We start from the raw sequence: 18,418 nt of genomic DNA, 5'->3' as shown, positions 1-18,418 counted from the left end.
ACATATACACCATGGAATACTATGCATCCATCAAAAAGGATGAGTTGCGTCTTTGTAGGGACATGGATGCAGCTGGAAACCATCATTCTTAGCAAACTATCACAAGAAGAGAAACCAAACACCGCATGTTCTCACTCATAGGTGGGAACTGAACAATGAGATCACTTGGACTCGGGAAGGGGCACATCACACACTGGGGCCTATCATGGGGAGGGGGGGGAGGAGGGAGGGATTGCACTGGGGAGTTATACATGATATAAACATCATGCACATGTACCCTAGAACTTAAAGTATAAAAAAAAAAAAAAAAAGAAAAAAGAAACTTTCATGACATGTGCACTGTAAGTGCAATAATATGCTTAGTAGGTTAAAGTCTGATATCTTTTTTTGAAGGAAGATTATGAATAAAAATGATATGGGCTTATTGAACAGTGGTTGCTACTGCTCTTAATAGAATGGAATTCCTGTATCAAGCTCCCTTTCAATCCTTTTTTCTTTTTATAAGATGAAGTCTTGCCCTGTTGCCCAGACTGGAGTGCAGTGGCATGATCTTGGCTCACTGCAACCTCCATCTCCTGGGTTCAAGTGATTCTCCTGCCTCAGCTTCCTGAGTAGCTAGGATTACAGGTGCACACCACCATGCCTGGCTAATTTTTGTATTTTTAGTAGAGACGGGAGTTTCATTGTATTGGCCAGGCTAGTCTCGAACTGCTGACCTCAGATGATCCGCCTGCCTTGGCCTCCCAAAGTGCTGGGATTACAGGCATGAGCCGCCACACCCAGCCCCCTTTCCATTCTTACATGCTGTGATCATCTTCTCATAGTGGTGAGTGGGTCTAGGTAACAAAATTAATTACAAAAAAGGATTTCTCATCAGTAGGGAAAGAAAGTCTTTTTACTTATATATTTATAGGGTGCTTAAATGTTTTCCAGAGGCATTAATAATTCTTAAAGCATTATTGTACTATTTGCCTGGATAATAAACTGGGTATAGTTTTGGACATAAGGATCAAGTAAATATATTGAGCAAAGATGGCAGGATTCTTTCTGCCTCCACCCCTTTTACGATGCACAAAGATAGAAAAGAATATATCTTGTTCCTGAGATTTCTTTTAAATTTCTGGTGTCCCTTTTATTGTATATTATTGTTTCTTCTATTGTGCAGGGATGTTAGAACTCTTTTCCAGGTCATTCTCCTATTGCTGACCTGCACAAGTGTTCCTAATACTAATATTGATAAGGGTAACAATAGTCTTTATGAAAACAACTACCAAATATTGAGCACTGTTGTAGTGTCAGGTACCAAGCTAAATGCTTTACATGACTTACATGTTTAATCCTCCAATGACCCACTGGAACATTGTTAACATACACATTTTGCAGATAAGGAAATTGCAGCATAGATGGGATACATACTTTATACCAGGTTACCAGAAGAGAAATAGAAGAGATATCAAGCATTCTAACTGCTGAGCTCCAGAGGCAACATTTTCATGATATGCTAGATATCTCCAGTTGAGTGTTCTATAAATACTTCAAACTCAACATGTCAAAATGCAAACATATTACCTACCCTCAATCTCTATCTCCAAAAATAAAAATTCAATGAATGTGCTTTCTCTATGTGCCCCCTTTCTGCTAAAGACTTTGGGGGACTTTTGGGGTATGTTGGGAAGGCATGTTTGGTTTTGAAATGTGAAGACATGAGATTTGAAGGGGCCAGTTATCTCCTAAGTTTCCTTGGGAGAATATTTTATGCCAAACTTCAATATTTTCTTTTTTTCTCACCTTATCTTCATATTCACTTTGTCATTCATATTAATTTACAGTTTAAATATTATTTATTTGTTTCCTCAATGTCATCCCTGTCATTGCCTGAGCTTTAGTCCCTTATTGTTTGCTTAAATTTGGGCAAAGTCTTGCAATCAGTTGTTACAGGTTGAATGGTATCCTCCCCAAGTTCACACAATGAATTCCTAAGCACAGTACTTCAGAATGTGATCTTATTTAGAGATATGGTCTGTATAAGAGTAATCAAACTAAAATTAGGTCATTAGAGTGGGCTTTAATCCAGTAATACTAGTGTTCTTATAAAAAGGGGAAATTTGGACACAGAAACACACATATACACAGGGAGACTGCCATGTGAATGTGAATGCAAAGATTGGGACATTCAAATATATCTATCTAAAAGATAAGGGACACTCAAAATTGCCAGAAAGCCCCTAGAAGGTAAGAGACAGACATGGAACCAATTCTTCCTCATAGCACTCAGAGGAAACTAACTTTGCTTTCACCTCATCTTAAACTTCTAACTTCCAGAACTTTGAGATAATAAATTGCCATTGTTTAAGCCATGCTATTTGTGATACTTTGTTATGGCAGCCCTAGCAAACTAATGCAGTAGGTTTTTGATGTTCTCTTTGCCATCAGGTTTATTTAAGTCATTAAGTAGAGATACTGCAAGCTGCTCTTCTTTCACCAAAGGTACTGTGCCTTCTAACTCCTCTGTTCCCCAGAGTTTGTGCATCCCCAAATCCATTTTCTCTTTATCTGGTAAACTCATGCTCATCTTTCAGATACTAGTTTAAATAAATATTTCCTTTCTTTAACTTTTTCCAAAGTCTACCCTGTTTCACTTCTGGTAGAGATTTCAGCTGCGCTAACCTTCTTAAAATAACTTTGGGGTATATACAGACAGAAAGCAAATTACTGGAGGTGGTTAAAACATAGGTAATTGCCATTTTCACTGGTCAGATTCAATTCATTATCAGCAATTTCATCTAATTTAAAATAGCACTCTAAATAGAGTAAGTTATTTCACCTAACTCTTTACATGTAACAGAAAAGCCAAAAAACTAAACAAAGGATGGTGAGGCAACTCAGGTATTAGCAGCATTAAGGAACTGCTCTCACCTTAGCACTAGAGGGACAAAGAGAGGAAGCCTGTTACTAGATCCCAGGGGTTGGCCCATCTGGTGAGAGGTGGAACCCAGCAGGTCTGTAAGGCAGGAGTTGCAGCCACCGAGGAGTCTCAGGGGCATCTTGAGTATCCATCTCAAACACAGAGGGAGAGAAACATGGCAATTTATCCCATCATCCTGCCCTATAGTCTTCTGTCAGTGCTTCCCATTGACCAAACTAATTGGAAGCCAGAAGGCCAGGGAGCCTGGGAAATATATTTTATGATACAGAAGTGGAATAGTTAGGGATAAGGAGTAGATTTGAAAAGAAAGAAAAGCAAAGTATGGTTGTCTTATATGTGACCTCAATTTGTCAGACATTTGCCTGGTCTTAGGTTTGATGCCTAGGGATGTGTTGCCCTACAGAGCTGAACCCTACACTCTCAGTACTTTCTGTACGTCTTGAACTTAACACAGAAAAATATGAGACTATAACTTGCCAGAGTTCTCACATCTAGTTTTGGGATGAATTGCTACAGTTACATCTCTCTCACCTTTAACATCAAAGAACAAAGTAAAAGCCCCTAACAATGAGCTCATGCTGAGTCACCAGTCCACTGGCCTCAAAGGAAAACTCAGCAGATTTCTGTTTCCCAGGGAGAGAGATCAGAGGCGGGACCTGAGATTGTACACCTAACTGCAGGCATTTAGGCAGATGTACATTTGGCATGCAGAACAAGGACTACAGAAATGACAAGACAATCCAGCACAGACTGAAGGTAAGTTGCAAAAAGCACATCTTCAGTGGCTCAGGGATGGGGCAGAAAGCGGGGATATGTCAGCTCACCTAACTATGCAGGATATATAACATCCCTACCACTTGAGCTTTGCACATTGTGTATCTGGGTTTTCATTTTTAGAGATGAAAGCTACTAAGCTACTGTCAAAGAAGGAATGGGTATCATTAGATTTTCACCACTGGGATCACAGTAAACCCAGAAATGATTATTTAATTAAGGACTTCAGATTGAGGCACCTCCCAGTGGTAGAGGATCACTGTACCTGCACTGTGAAATAAATACACAAAGATTACTAAAAAGTTAACTAAAGTGTAATTGTCTAGATGGCTGTATGAAATCTGAATATAAGTAAGCCTTCCTGTTTTTGCCTTCAGATCCTTCTTAGCATCGTGCCATATTAAGCTAAACCGCCAAACCTTAAATAGTAATAAAAGTCGTTTTTGAAAGTCCCTTTAGAATACTAAGGGTAAAGTTTACAGAAACTTTCTAAACTTTCTCATATCTTCTGGGCATTATCTTTTTCTTCATTTATCCCTGCTTTTGCCCTCTTTCATTTTCTCCTTTCTTCTCTCTCTTTCTGAAGCTTCTCTGGGTAACTGTGTCCTTTGTCTTGCAGATCAAACTGCTTTACTCATTTGCAATCCTATGTATCACTGCTCCAGCAAGCAAAAAACATAGTCCTCAGAACTCATGTCTTTTTGGAAGCTGAAAAGGAGGGAAAGTTTTTGGGAAAAGCAGGGAATTCTAAACACACTTTTATTTTTATGTTCCACATAAAAGATTCTATACACATTATGTAGAATATTCTCGTAGTCACTTTAAAGTTTTCTTCATTAGAGGAAAATAAATTTATTGGCCACATGAAGCTAAAAAAATCTTTGCAAATTTCTGCTTTGAATTCTGTTCTTGGTTTAGCATTGTGCGTTTTATTTAGTGTGACCAAGCTGATCAAGCAACTCAAATAAACATAGATGTTCTCAGGCCTCCTGGAACCTTCCCAGAAAGTCCAAATAGAACTACTGGGTCTAAGAACAGTTCATTAAAATATAAAAAGCAAGCAATTCTCTAGATGTCTCTTTCTGTTCTCTTACTAGTAAAGTTAACCCCCTCGGATCTCAATTCTCCTACAATCTCTGGTCATAAGACCCTGTCTGGCACCTCCAATGGAGAAAAAAAGAGCCTCTGTAGATCACATTGCTTTGGATTTAGAAGATGAAGTTTCTGTGCCTGTCAGCAGCAGCAATAAAGACTCTGTTAAAGTTCAACCCTCATTCCCAGGGAGGGTGAGATAGTCAGTAGCACTCAGAGATAAGGGAAGAGAAGATGATGGAGGTGTCTGGGCAGGAATGGTGGGATTCACCAAGAAGTCACCGAGTTCAGGAAGCAAAACAAGCAGATTGGATTAAGTGGGCAAGTGGGACCAAGATTTCCTAAAAGGTACATAAACTGGGATTTGCACAAAGTATGTATAGGATTATATATAATTTTCTCCATAGATAAATAGAAAATGTACATTATATGTATATATACACACACACATATAAATACACACTTATATATTATATATATAAATCTATCTACCAATCGTGTCAGCTAGATATAAAATTTTCAGAATAATTCTTTGTTTTGATATTTAAATTTAAAAAGGTAAAATGTAATTTCTACCTATCCTACTTACTTAACATTTTGGGCAGCAAAAGCAAAAATATATTTAGTTTTATTATCTAGATAATTAACTTATACCACTTTGCACTATGTGACATAATACAATTAAGAATGATAAAATCTACCTCCTTTAAAGAAACTCCAACATCATGTTGCAGATACCTAATAAGTATAGATTTAAAATAGTGTCAAACTTTGAGAGATGAGAATGTTTAATTCATGAAATAAAAATGTCTATGAACCACGGAACCTACAGTTTTGCTAAAGGTTATTTTTTTGTCATCACTAAATTTTACCTCCTCATACATGGTGTGTACGCTCTAATATATAGGGGAAATTGGTGACTCTATTGTGAACAGCTCCCGCTAATAATTATAGACTGGGTTCTGTATGACAATAAAGAATGGGCTCCCTAAGGCCCGCTGAGAAGAAAACAAGCTGCCCAAATAGCTATGAATCCATTCTGCTCCTTCTGCCCAGAAAAAGTGCTCTACAGTGATAATAAGGATTGAGATGAGTGGATGGAAATGTAATTTGTTTTTAAACATTGAGGTTACAAACTTAGCCATTAAGTATGGTTAAAAGAAAAGACAAAATTAAAGCACAGGGGTGGGAGGTGAGGAGGGAGAATACCAGTGATGATGACATGTGTGAAAAATAATGAACCATTTTGTAGTTTAGGGTTAAAGTTCAGAAAGTAGAAGATTGCCTATCTATATATATTTGGGTCTTTACAGACACACCTCAAAAAACAAAGTAACTTCTTCCCAAAAAATAAAAGTATAGGCACACACACATGCGAGCACACACACACACACTCTGTATATATTCATATCTCTATACATTTTTGTGTGTACATATATATAAAACATAAGTGTGTATATATGTGCGTGTGTTTATGTATGTGTAAAAGAGTGAGTATACAGTATAAAGAAAAAAATGGACTATCGAATTCAAGTACAGTTTCTTTCTTTTACCAGCTTGTGATATTATGAGTTTGGGCAAGTGGCTTAAAATCCTCTCACAAGCATTAGGTTGAATTATATGAAATTTCCATTTTCTATGGGTCAAAAATTGTTGGACAGTAGCAACTATCCTATTGTCCAACATCATAAAATGAAGGGAAAAATAAGTAAATAAAGCTGTACAGAGATGTGGGAAGGGTTTAACAATACACACAAATTACATAGGATGGTTCGTGGCACATACTAAGTATGTATATATTTTATTAAATATGCAGTTTTCAATTTTACCACAATATCGAATTTTGAATAATATGTCAAGTGCAAGTGAATTTTGATGGTCTTTTTTAGCCTTCAGTTCTGTTCTATAAAATAAGTGATAGAGTTACTGATAATGGAACATCTGCATAAAAATGACAATAACAATGACTAAGCAAAAATGACCTCACAAACTAGTTATTTTTCCCTATAAAAATTATTCCCTCCCACATGAGACTTGATACTTGGATGTTTGGAGAACTATGCTATTTAGGTAATATGAATGAAATTCTATTATACACTAAAAAGAAAGGGCCCCATTCTCTGTTTCTTTGCTGTTTTCTCTGAAAAACAGAGTTATTACCTGAATCAGAATTCTTCATTTCAAATTACCTCATGGAATAGAACCAAACAGGTAGGTAATTAAGTTTCCACTTAAACTGATGGAGTAATAGAAATGATTCATGTCAGTTAGAATTAAAGAACATGCTTTATTTGGGAGGTCAATTACATTAAAATGATACAATAGAAGAAAAATGCAGAGACATTTCCCAATACAAAATCACAAAAATACGAAGCTGTTGAATCTTCTACCCCAGAAATCCTGAGGCCTCCATACCAGTCGCGGTCTCTGATTTGTCCAGCTGACTCATACCAGTTTGTACCTTACATAATAACTAAAGGAGATAACTCTTCTATGTGAGTTATTTCCAGCTAACAGAATGTGAGAGGAAGTGGAGTTCACTACAGCACTACCTCCAGGTAGAGGTCACAGTAACTTCCCACACTGATCCTTCCTGATTTCCTTTGATGCAGGAATGATGCAGATGAACTTAGTGATTTTGGCAGCCATGGGTTAAAAATAACTTGGAACGAGCCTGATTTCTTCCATTAGTACTTGCAGAAGAGCTGTCCGCTGATGAGGAATGCCTATTTTGAAATCCACATTAGGAAGAAACAAACTTCTCTTGTGTTAAGCCAGTGAAATAACTAACTACCTTTTGAATATGTCATACTGCAATTGTCACAAGCACATATAATTCAAGGTGTCTAAAATGGAACTAATCCATCATTTTTCTCCCTAAATCTTCTCTTCCTCTGCCCAAGATTTGTGGTTTCAGTGATGGCAGCATTGTCTTTCCAGTTACTCAAGCTGTAAACTTTGGTTTGCTATTAACGCCCCCAACTCCCTCAAGAAAAAAAATCAGAAACTAAGCTCTTAGTGTGAACTACAAAATGTCACTTAAAATAATTTTTAACTTTTCAGAGCACTATTGTCTCCTAAATTTAAACTGTGTCTCTAAACTGTTTTATTTCCTTATTTTCCCACCTGGTCTCCTGTATCTTGCCTTTAGACTAATCTATCCCTGAAACTGCCATTGGAGCAGTATAGCTAAAACACAAATCCTATCAATTCCATACATAACATATTAATAATTCTTTACTGATCATGAGAATAATTTCATTATATTCTGGATTATCTTCTTTTATATCATTGTATTCTGGATTCAATCACTTTTATTGCTCTCTTCTCTCAGTACTTCTCCCAGAAACATCTACTGTAGATTAAGGTCTTATGAGGCTCTGCACCTTTTCATGGACTGGTTCCTCATCTTGGAATTCACCTCTCCTGAGCCCCTGTAGTGTAAACATCCTGAGAATGTAAAGGTCATAGGATGTAGAATCGAACTGAGTATGATGGTTTATACTGAGTGTGAACATGATTGGATTGAAGGATACAAAGTATTGATCCTGGGTGTGCCTGTGAGGGTTTAGCCAAAGGAGATTAACATTTGAGTCAGTGGACTGGGAAAGGCAGATCCACCCTTAATCTGGGTGGGAACAATCTCATGAGCTCCCAGTGCAACTAGAATGTAAGCAGGCAGAAAAAGGTGAAAAGAGAGACTAGCCTAGTCTCCCAACCTACATCTTTTTCTGGTGCTGAATGCTCCCTGCCCTCAAACATGGGACTCCAGGTTCTTCAGTTTTGGGACCTGGACTAGCTTTCCTTGCTCCTCAGCCTGCATATGGCTATTGTGGAACCTTGTGATCATGTGAGTTCATACTTAATAAGCTCCCATATATATATGTGTGTGTATATATATGTCCATATATATGTGTGTATATATATATGTGTATCTATATGTGTGTATATATATACACAACACATATATACACACATATATATACGTGTATACACATATATATATATATACACATATGTATATATGTGTGTATATGTAAGTTCTATCCCCCTAGAGAAACTTGACTAATACACTGAGCATGGTCAAATAAAGCGCTTGGCTCTTTATGTTGAATGAACGCTTTAGAAAAAAATTCCTAATCTCCTTGACCCTGAGGAAATATTAATTCCTACCTGTCGTTCTTTAATATCTGACTGTGCAATAAAACACTTTATTTTATGTTGCCTGATACCTCTGAACTTCTCTACAAACTTCCCCAGTGCTAGGTGAAGCTAGAGATTGGCAGAAAAGTGACAGTGTTTACATATATATATATACATATTTTTAATGAGAAATGAAAGAAAAAGAGGGCAAGCAAAGCAGTTCCCTTCAGACACTGAAATCAGGCTAGAATTCCCACCTTCACCTGATCTCAGCCTGACTATTGCTCCTGCTCAGTGAAGTAATAAAGTAAGTATGTTTCTAACCCTTGCTTTTTACTTTTCTTATGTTCACATCAAACACCTAGGTGCATTCTTAACAAATCTCAGGTGTGTCTTCAGCTTAGAGATATTTTCCCCCACAATTCAATAAAGAGAGTTATGGCCTTGTAAAGTCAAGTGCAGCAGTTCCACCAGCCTTCGGTCAGCTTAGAACAACTAATTCCTGGACATTTAGCCAGATAGTGGACTTTGGGAGCATCCTTTGCTCCCAGATTTTAACTTCAGAGTCTGAGGGCTCTTGTAAGGCAGGCCTGGTGGTGACAAAATCTCTCAGTATTTCCTTGTCTGTAAAGGATTTTATTTCTCCTTCACTTATGAAGTTTAGTTTGGCTGGATATGAAATTCTGGGTTGAAAATTCTTTTCTTTAAGAATGTTAAATATTGGCCCCCACTCTCTTCTGGCTTGTAGAGTTTCTGCCAAGAGATCCGCTGTTAGTCTGATGGGCTTCCCTTTGTGGGTAACCCGACCTTTTTCTCTGACTGCCCTTAACATATATTCCTTCATTTCAACTTTGGTGAATCTGACAATTATGTGTCTTGGAGTCGCTCTTCTCGAGGAATATCTCTGTGGCATTCTCTGTGTATCCTGAATTTCAATGTTGGCCTGCTTTGCTAGGTTGGGGAAGTTCTCCTGGACTATATCCTGAAGAGTGTTTTTCCAACTTGGTTCCATTCTCCTTGTCACTTTCAGGTACATCAATCAGACGTAGATTTGGTCATTTCACATAGTCCCATATTTCTTGGAGGCTTTGTTCATTTATTTTTACTCTTTTTTCTCTAAACTTCTCTGCTCACTTCATTTCATTAATTTGATCTTCAATCACTGATACCCTTTCTTCCACTTGATTGAATTGGCTACTGAAGCTTGTGCATGCATCACATAGTTCTCATGTCATGATTTTCAGCTCCATCAGGTCATTTAAGGTCTTCTCTATGCTCTTTATTTTAGTTAGCCATTCGTCTAATCTTTTTTCAAGGTTTCTAGCTTCTTTGAAATCGGTTCTAACATCCTCCTTTAGCTTGGAGAAGTTTGTTATTACGGTTCTTCTGAAGCCTTCTTCTCTCAACTTGTCAAAGTAATTCTCCATTCAGCTTTATTCCATTGCTGTCAAGGAGCTGTGTTCCTTTGGAGGAGAAGAGGCACTCTTATTTTTAGAATTTTCAGCTTTTCTGCTCTGGTTTCTCCCCACCTTTGTGGTTTTATCTACCTTTGGTCTTTGATGTTGCTGATGTACAGATGGTGTTTTGGTGTGGATGTCCTTTCTGTTTGTTAGTTTTCCTCCTAACAGTGAGGACCCTCAGCTGCAGGTCTGTTGGAGTTTGCTGGAGGTCCACACCAGACCCTGTTTGCCTGGGCATCACCAGCGGAGGCTGCAGAACAACAAATATTGCAGAACAGCAAATGTTGCTGCCTGATCCTTCTTCTGGAAGCTTGATCTCAGGGGGGCATCCAGCTGTATGAAGTGTCACTTGGCCCCTACTGTGAGGTGTCTCCTAGTTAGGCTACTTGGGGATCAGCAACCCTTTTGAGGAGGCAGACTGTCCTTTCTCAGATCTCAAACTCTGTGCTGGGAGAACCACTACTCTCTTCAAAGCTGTCAGACAGGGACATTTAAGTCTGCAGAAGTTTCTGCTGTCTTTTGTTTAGCTATACACTGTCCCCAGAGGTGGAGTCTACAGAGGCAGGCAGGCCTCCTTGAGCTGCAGTGGGCTCCACCCAGTGCGAGCTTCCCGGCCACTTCGTTTACCTACTCAAACCTCAGCAATGGTGGATGCCCTCCTCCAGCCTCACTGCCACCTTGCAGTTTGATTTCAGACTGCTGTGCTAGCAGTGAGCAAGGCTTTGTGGGTGTGGGACCCTCCGAGCCAGGCGTGGGGTATAATCTCCTGGTGTGCTATTTGCTGAGACCATTGGAAGAGTGCAGTATTAGGGTAGGAGTGTCCTGATTTTCCAGGTACGGTCTGTCACGGCTTCCCTTGACAAGGAAAGGCAATTCCCCAACCCCTTGTGCTTCCTGGGTGAGGTGATGCCCCGCCCTACTTCGGCTCACACTCCATGGGCTATACCCACTGTTTGACAAGCCCCAGTGAGATGAACCCAGTACTTCAGCTGGAAATGCAGAAATCCCCCATCTTCTGCATCGCTCATGCTGGGAGCTGTAGACTGGTGCTGTTCCTATTCGCCCATCTTAGAACCTCAAGACCATCGATGCTAGGAAGAAACTGCATCAACTAATGAGCAAAATAACCAGCTAACATCATAATGACAGGATCAAATTCACACATAACAATGTTAACTTTAAATGTAAATGGGCTAAATGCTCCAATTAACAGCCACAAACTGGCACATTGGATAGAGTCAAGACCTATTAGCATGCTGTATTCAGGAGATGCATCTCTCATGCAGAGACACACATACACTCAAAATAAAGGGATGGAGGAAGATCTACCAAGCAAATGGAAAACAAAAACAAAAAAAAAGCAGATGTGGGTATATACCTAAAGGATTATAAATCATGCTGCTATAAAGACATATGCACACGTATGTTTCTTGCAGCACTGTTCACAATAGCAAAGACTTGGAGCCAATCCAAATGACCATCAAAGATAGACTGGATTAAGAAAATGTGGCACATATACACCATGGAATACTATGCAGCCATAAAAAAGGATGAGTTCATGTCCTTTGTAGGGACATGGACGAAGCTGGAAACCATCATTCTGAACAAATTATTGCAAGCACAGAAAACCAAACACTGCATGTTCTCACGCATAGATGGGAATTGAACAATAAGAATGCTTAGAAATAGGATGGGGAACATCACACACCAGGGCCTGTCGTGGGTTGGGGGGAGGGGGAGGTGGAAGGGATAGCATTAGGATATATACCTATGTAAATGACAAGTTAATGGATGCAGCACATTAACATGATGCATGCATACATATGTAACAAACCTGCACGTCGTGCACATGTACCCTGGAACTTAAAGTATTAAAAAAAAAAGAAATAATCTGAAGGCATTTTCCCTCTAATGTAACACCTTATATGCCCTTCCATAGAGTTCAGGTCAACAGTGTTTGTGGAACAGAGTATATTTCATCTCCATAATCTATCATAGTATGGAATGTACATTTTCTCACTAGAATGGGTGTGGGTTTTTTTGTTAATGTCCATTTTTGTTAATGTCCATGCTCTATTTTTTTTTAAATTTAGCTATTGATATATTCTGTTGCAGTTGCCGCTGAATATGTTTTTTTAAAGAAGGGATTCTTTTTTTTTTTTTTGAGACGGAGTCTCGCTCTGTCGCCCAGGCTGGAGTGCAGTGGCCGGATCTCAGCTCACTGCAAGCTCCGCCTCCCGGGTTTACGCCATTCTCCCGCCTCAGCCTCCCGAGTAGCTGGGACTACAGGCGCCCGCCACCTCGCCCGGCTAGTTTTTTGTAATTTTTAGTAGAGACGGGGTTTCACCGTGTTAGCCAGGATGGTCTCGATCTCCTGACCTCGTGATCCGCCCGTCTCGGCCTCCCAAAGTGCTGGGATTACAGGCTTGAGCCACCGCGCCCGGCCATAAAGAAGGGATTCTTAATGAAGTCCTACAAATTCCCCAAGATTCAGGTCAGATGTTATTCTCTACATGAAGCTTTTCTTATTCTCTTTGTCTCAAAAACTAATAATCATGCCTATAGTTGTTGCCTTGGAAGGTAGACTATAGTTTTATCATAAATTTGTTTCTTTTTCTTCTGCTACGTATTATATTAGTTCTTCATAATTGTATATCCCTTTACTAATCTTGTAATCTTAAGAGCAACCATGTTTATCTTTGTATTCCTCTAGCATTAGCAAGTGACCAAATTCACATATACGCCTGCTTTATTTACACTTTACCTATAGAACAAGTAATTAAAAATATTTTCTTGGCCGGGCTCGGTGGCTCAAGCCTGTAATCCCAGCACTTTGGGAGGCCGAGACGGGTGGATCACGAGGTCAGGAGATCGAGACCATCCTTGCTAACACAGTGAAACCCCGTCTCTATTAAAAAATGCAAAAAACTAGCTGGGCGAAGTGGCGGGCGCCTGTAGTCCCAGCTACTCGGGAGGCTGAGGCAGGAGAATGGCGTGAACCCGGGAGGCGGAGCTTGCAGTGAGCCGAGATCCGGCCACTGCACTCCAGCCTGGGTGACACAACGAGACTCCATCTCAAAAAAAATATATATATATATATTTTCTCATTTAAGTTGAATTGTCTTCTCAAATGTTAATTTTATTTCTCTGCACAACTTGATGCTGACATGTAAATAGTTGTAAATACGAAAGTTAGAATTCATCATGTGCTGGGCAGTAATAGAAAAGTTATGCTTCCAATGAATACCAATAAATCCTGTGCAAATATTATCTTTTAGCATTCCTGGCCAATTGTGCCCCAGTTAAATACACTGGCAATTTTTCTCCAAGGTTTTTATTTTGTTTTGTTTTTATCTGCAGAGTGTTATTATAGTGTACTACTGAAATGGGCATAACTCAGTTCAAACAAGTTTAATTACAGCTCACTATTTGCTTTCTCTCTAAGAATATAAGAATGTTAAAGCATTTTCATAAGTTTCACTCACAAACAGGGTCCTAAATAGCAATCTTTCTCCAATTGACATGGTTTCATTTTGGTCCTCTGCAGACATCACTGGCTATAGATCATTCACAAGATGTCGTGTAGTGAGAGAGTAGACAAAGAGTCACTGATTGTCATTCTTTAGTACATGTTCCAAAGGAATCATTAGACATATTATTTTGGCTCACACTTAAATATAACAGTGGAAGAACTAACTTGAATTTATAAACACTTTTTTTCTCCATGTGATTAAAAAAGAAATAAAAAAATGTCAGCAGAATATACCTTGCTCAGTTCTATGGTGTTATTAAAACCACTGAATAGTATTGTATATGCATTTGATTAATTTCACTGTATTAATATAACTTTTCTTCATCTCAAAAAGTGTGAATCTAGTTCCTAGTTGACAACCTGGAATTAACTAGAGTATATTAGAGCAACAGTTCTAAATTTGTGGAATCTGATACCCCTTAAGAGTCTAAGAAACGTTTTAGATTTTATCTTTATAAAAAGATATATAAACAAAAGTACATAAATTTTCATAAAATTTTCAAGAATTCTTTTCTAGAAGGACAGTCGATCCCAAGTTAAAAACACATTTTTTGAAGAATGTGAATCCTTAATTGCTAGTAATTCTGCATACTTCAAATTCTACTAGAGCTAGAAATCTAAATCTTTAGCAAAATGAGTACTTCATGATAATATATTTTCTATTTATTTTTGTGAAAGCAATAATTAGTATGAAGTTGATTGCAACAAAATGAGGAAGAAAATAGCAAAAGTAGAAAATATGTAATTAAATAGGTTTGTAGTTTTTTGCCTTACTGTGAAATACTTACATCTAGGTATGATGAATAGATAGACCATATCTATCCTAGGACAGCTGATTGGCACAGTAGAAATGACATCTTTTCAAATACATATTTTATATAAATAGAAAGCAAAACCACATAATTATAAAGATATTTCACATTCTGATGAAAATAGCTATGGCATAATTTTCTGCCATTTCTTCATTCAAAATGATCTTAGTTTTCATTTTTTATTTTAAAATATTTAATTGACAAATAAAGATTAAATATATTCAAGGTGTACAACATAATGATGCCATATACATACACATTGTGTAATAAGAACTTACGGAGCTCTTTGTACTTAACACTGTAGAGGGACATGAATAAAAATAGCAAATGCTCATTACATTCAGGGAATTTTTAAATCTGTTTGAGCTGCTTACAATTTCCTTTTGGCAGGTAAAAACGGAAAGGTCATCTAATTTTCTACTCTACTCTCCCCATCAAGGTTATTTTTTTTTTCAATAGAACCATTGTAGACATCACGCTAAAACTTTTGCCTATTTAAAGAATCTATAAATCATGCTACGCCTTATGTTCTGAAGAAGTGAATTGAGAATGTGCTACTCTTTTTTTAAACCTGTATTACTAGGGCAAAGAGATTCTGAATATCCTTTATGATACAATGAATGAAGTCTATCTTTATGTCAATGTAAAATTGTTAATGTCATCATGAACTCGAGAGGACAAAGTACCATTTGGAACATCATATCTAATAATCTGGATTTTTTTAGCATATTTTATTGTCACATTTTTTTGATTCTCCTGGACAACAAAAAAGCTATTAAGTGAGGTTAAGATTAATTATAGAGGTTTCGGGAAAACCCTTCCAGTTTGAAAGGAAATCTGGTCTGACCTCTAAGTCAAAGAGGTGAAGAGGGTTGAAAAAGAAACAACATATCACTGTTGAGAATATTTTTTCTGAGAAAAGCACCAAAGGGCACAAATATGTTTTTTTTCTCTTCCATGCTTTGCTCCTGGTAAACATCAGAAATCACAGAGAGAAATATTGCAGATCTGTTTGGATGACAGTAATGGCTATACTATGGATATGTTTTCTTTATTTGACCATCTGCACACTATGACTCAAAAATTCTAACAAAGTCTTTTGAAAAATATTCCAGTCTACTTACTGGTGCCCACATTTTTTTTGACAGTTTAGTATATATTTTAAATAGGCAAGTATATGGGAGTGAAGGGTAAAATCATTTCAGATCATTGGATTATTAATTTCTTGGAAATTACTTTGAGTGAATCTAGGTTGGTGATGAAGCCCTAACCACTAGAAATGGTCAAGCTGGCTTATAGTTTAAGTCAGAGAAAAGAAACATTAAAGCAATGCTGCAATCAAATGACCCCATTCCTTCCAGAAAAGATAATATATTTATATTATATATCAAAACAGGTCTTTGAAAACAAAAAGCTATTAATTTGCCTGAAGTTTTTATAATATGACCCTAGATGGTCTTTCAGTTAAGTAAGATACTAGTATTTACCTATGATGTTCACTCTTATGCTGTCCAAGAAGATTCCCTATCTTAGGAGCCCCTTTAAGAAGCATCAAGGGCTGCAGTGTCCTTGTAGTGATGAAGGATTTATTTGCAATGTTAAACCTCTAGTTGGGCTAAATTTTGAAAACTCTTTTATTGACGAAGTATTTCTAGTGCTTGGCAACACATTGGATTTTATCGTGTTCTATATTGCCATGCATTAGCATTAAAAACACAGCCAAAATATCTAAAAGAAAATCTGTCAATTGTCATAAGATTTATCAAATTCATCAGTATCAGGGACTTAAATCACTTCCTCTTTAAATAGCACTTTCAAAAATCAGTGCAGAATGTAAAGCCCTTTCCCACTACCAATAGGTTCACTGTACTCTCAAGGACAAGTTTAAAGAGCAAGATCAAACTGAGAACAGAATTTTTACATTTTTTGAAGTCTTCTATTAAAATGATTTCAAATGGAGAATTTGGCAAACATTTTTCTTCACTTGAATACAATTAATCTTTTGATCAAAGCCTTGCAGCCACCATAATGAATATTGCAGAAAAACTGGAGGCCTTTGGTCCAGCTGCCAAGATGAAAGAAGATACTGGAGGTGGAAACTTTGAATGCCTTCTTCTCAAGAGCTCCCAATGCTGAAGCAGTGCTTGCTTGGATCAGAATCCCCAATTACAAAGGCTTTCAGTTTCCAAACACATAAGAATCCTCAGACACCAAAGCAAATCTCCATTGAGGAATTAACATAGAAATATAGATTTTTAATTTCAAACCTATATTATTAGTCTGTTTGGGCTGCCGTAACAGAATGTCACAGATTGGGTAGCTTAAACAACAGAATTTATTTTCTTACAGTTCTTGAAGCTGAAAGATCATGATCCAGATGCTAGCAGGGTTGGTTTCTCCTCAGGCCCCTCTTCCTGGCTTGCAAACTACCACCTTCTTGCTCTGTCCTCATATGGCCTTACTTCTGTTGTGTCCACTCTTGGTGTCTCTAATTCAAGGATATCAATTGTAGTGGATTAGAGCCCTGCCTTTTTGACCTCATTTAATCTGAATTACCTTCTTATAAGCTCTACCTCCAAATATAGAGCTAAATTTCCACCTGTGCATTTTGGGGAGATGCCCTTGAGTCCCTGACACTATCCTATTTACAAAAATTGCTCAAAGAGAGATGCATTTCCAAAGATGATTTCATTGCTATGAGAATAAAGTAAGTGATAGGACTTTAATTCATTTTTAACAGTCTTGAAGAAAATGGTATTTCTTGACATAAGCCTATATCTCTGTTTCAGGGAGAAATCTGATTCCTTTTGTTACTCTATACCTCTGTGTGTCAGAGTTTAAGCACATGTTGCAATAAAATAAGTGAAAAATTACTGGATATTAAAATAAAAGGGGATATCAAAGTCAAAGGTCATGCTGAAATTACAACTTTACTTTGTGTTATGGGCAATAAGAGTACCCTTCCCTGTATGTTTCCCTTTGAAAAAAATTAATTATATGTATATTTTGAAAGTTGCCTTTATATTTGTATTAAAGGAAATGAAATATTTGGCAACATTGTTTTTACATTTAAGATTATGAAAGGGATATATTTATATTACAATAAAATCAATTGCATACAAAATTTTGTGTATCTACGGTTATCACCTAATAATAGCTGCTCAGTGGTTCCTGTAATTGCTGTCCTTGCCTGCATTCTAATGTAACAGCAGTTCACTTAGTTTCTGAATCACATAGACATAATGCCACATGGTTCTAATTAACAAATAACCTTTTGGCAAAGTCATTCAAAGGGCTTCTCGTTCGTGATCAGAGAAGAACCTTCCATTTTATTCAGAGCTGTGTTTGGGATTCTAGAAATTTAATTGGATTGCACAGGTTCATCTTACAAGAATTGTACTTTTCTCTAACAGACACTCTTATCTCTAACATGCTTATAATCTCATCTCATCCTACTTAATTATTTAATTTTAGAAGTCTAGAGTCGTAGTAATTATAAAAAATTGGATATACAGGTTTGATCATTCCTTGCATGATTTAGCAGTCACTGAACTGTCTATTCTTTGTTCTTCTACCATTTTCAGAGTTAAAAAGGCTCCAAAGTAATTGGATAACACGGTTATTCTTTTTCTGTACTTCTTTCTATAATCATGAATAGTTCAGTCACACAAAAAGGCAT

The sequence above is a fragment of the Trachypithecus francoisi genome, unplaced genomic scaffold, assembly GCF_009764315.1.
Source record: "Trachypithecus francoisi isolate TF-2019V2 unplaced genomic scaffold, Tfra_2.0 Lachesis_group2, whole genome shotgun sequence".
Classification (NCBI taxonomy): domain Eukaryota; kingdom Metazoa; phylum Chordata; class Mammalia; order Primates; family Cercopithecidae; genus Trachypithecus; species Trachypithecus francoisi.
This window is presented reverse-complemented; position numbering follows the sequence as displayed.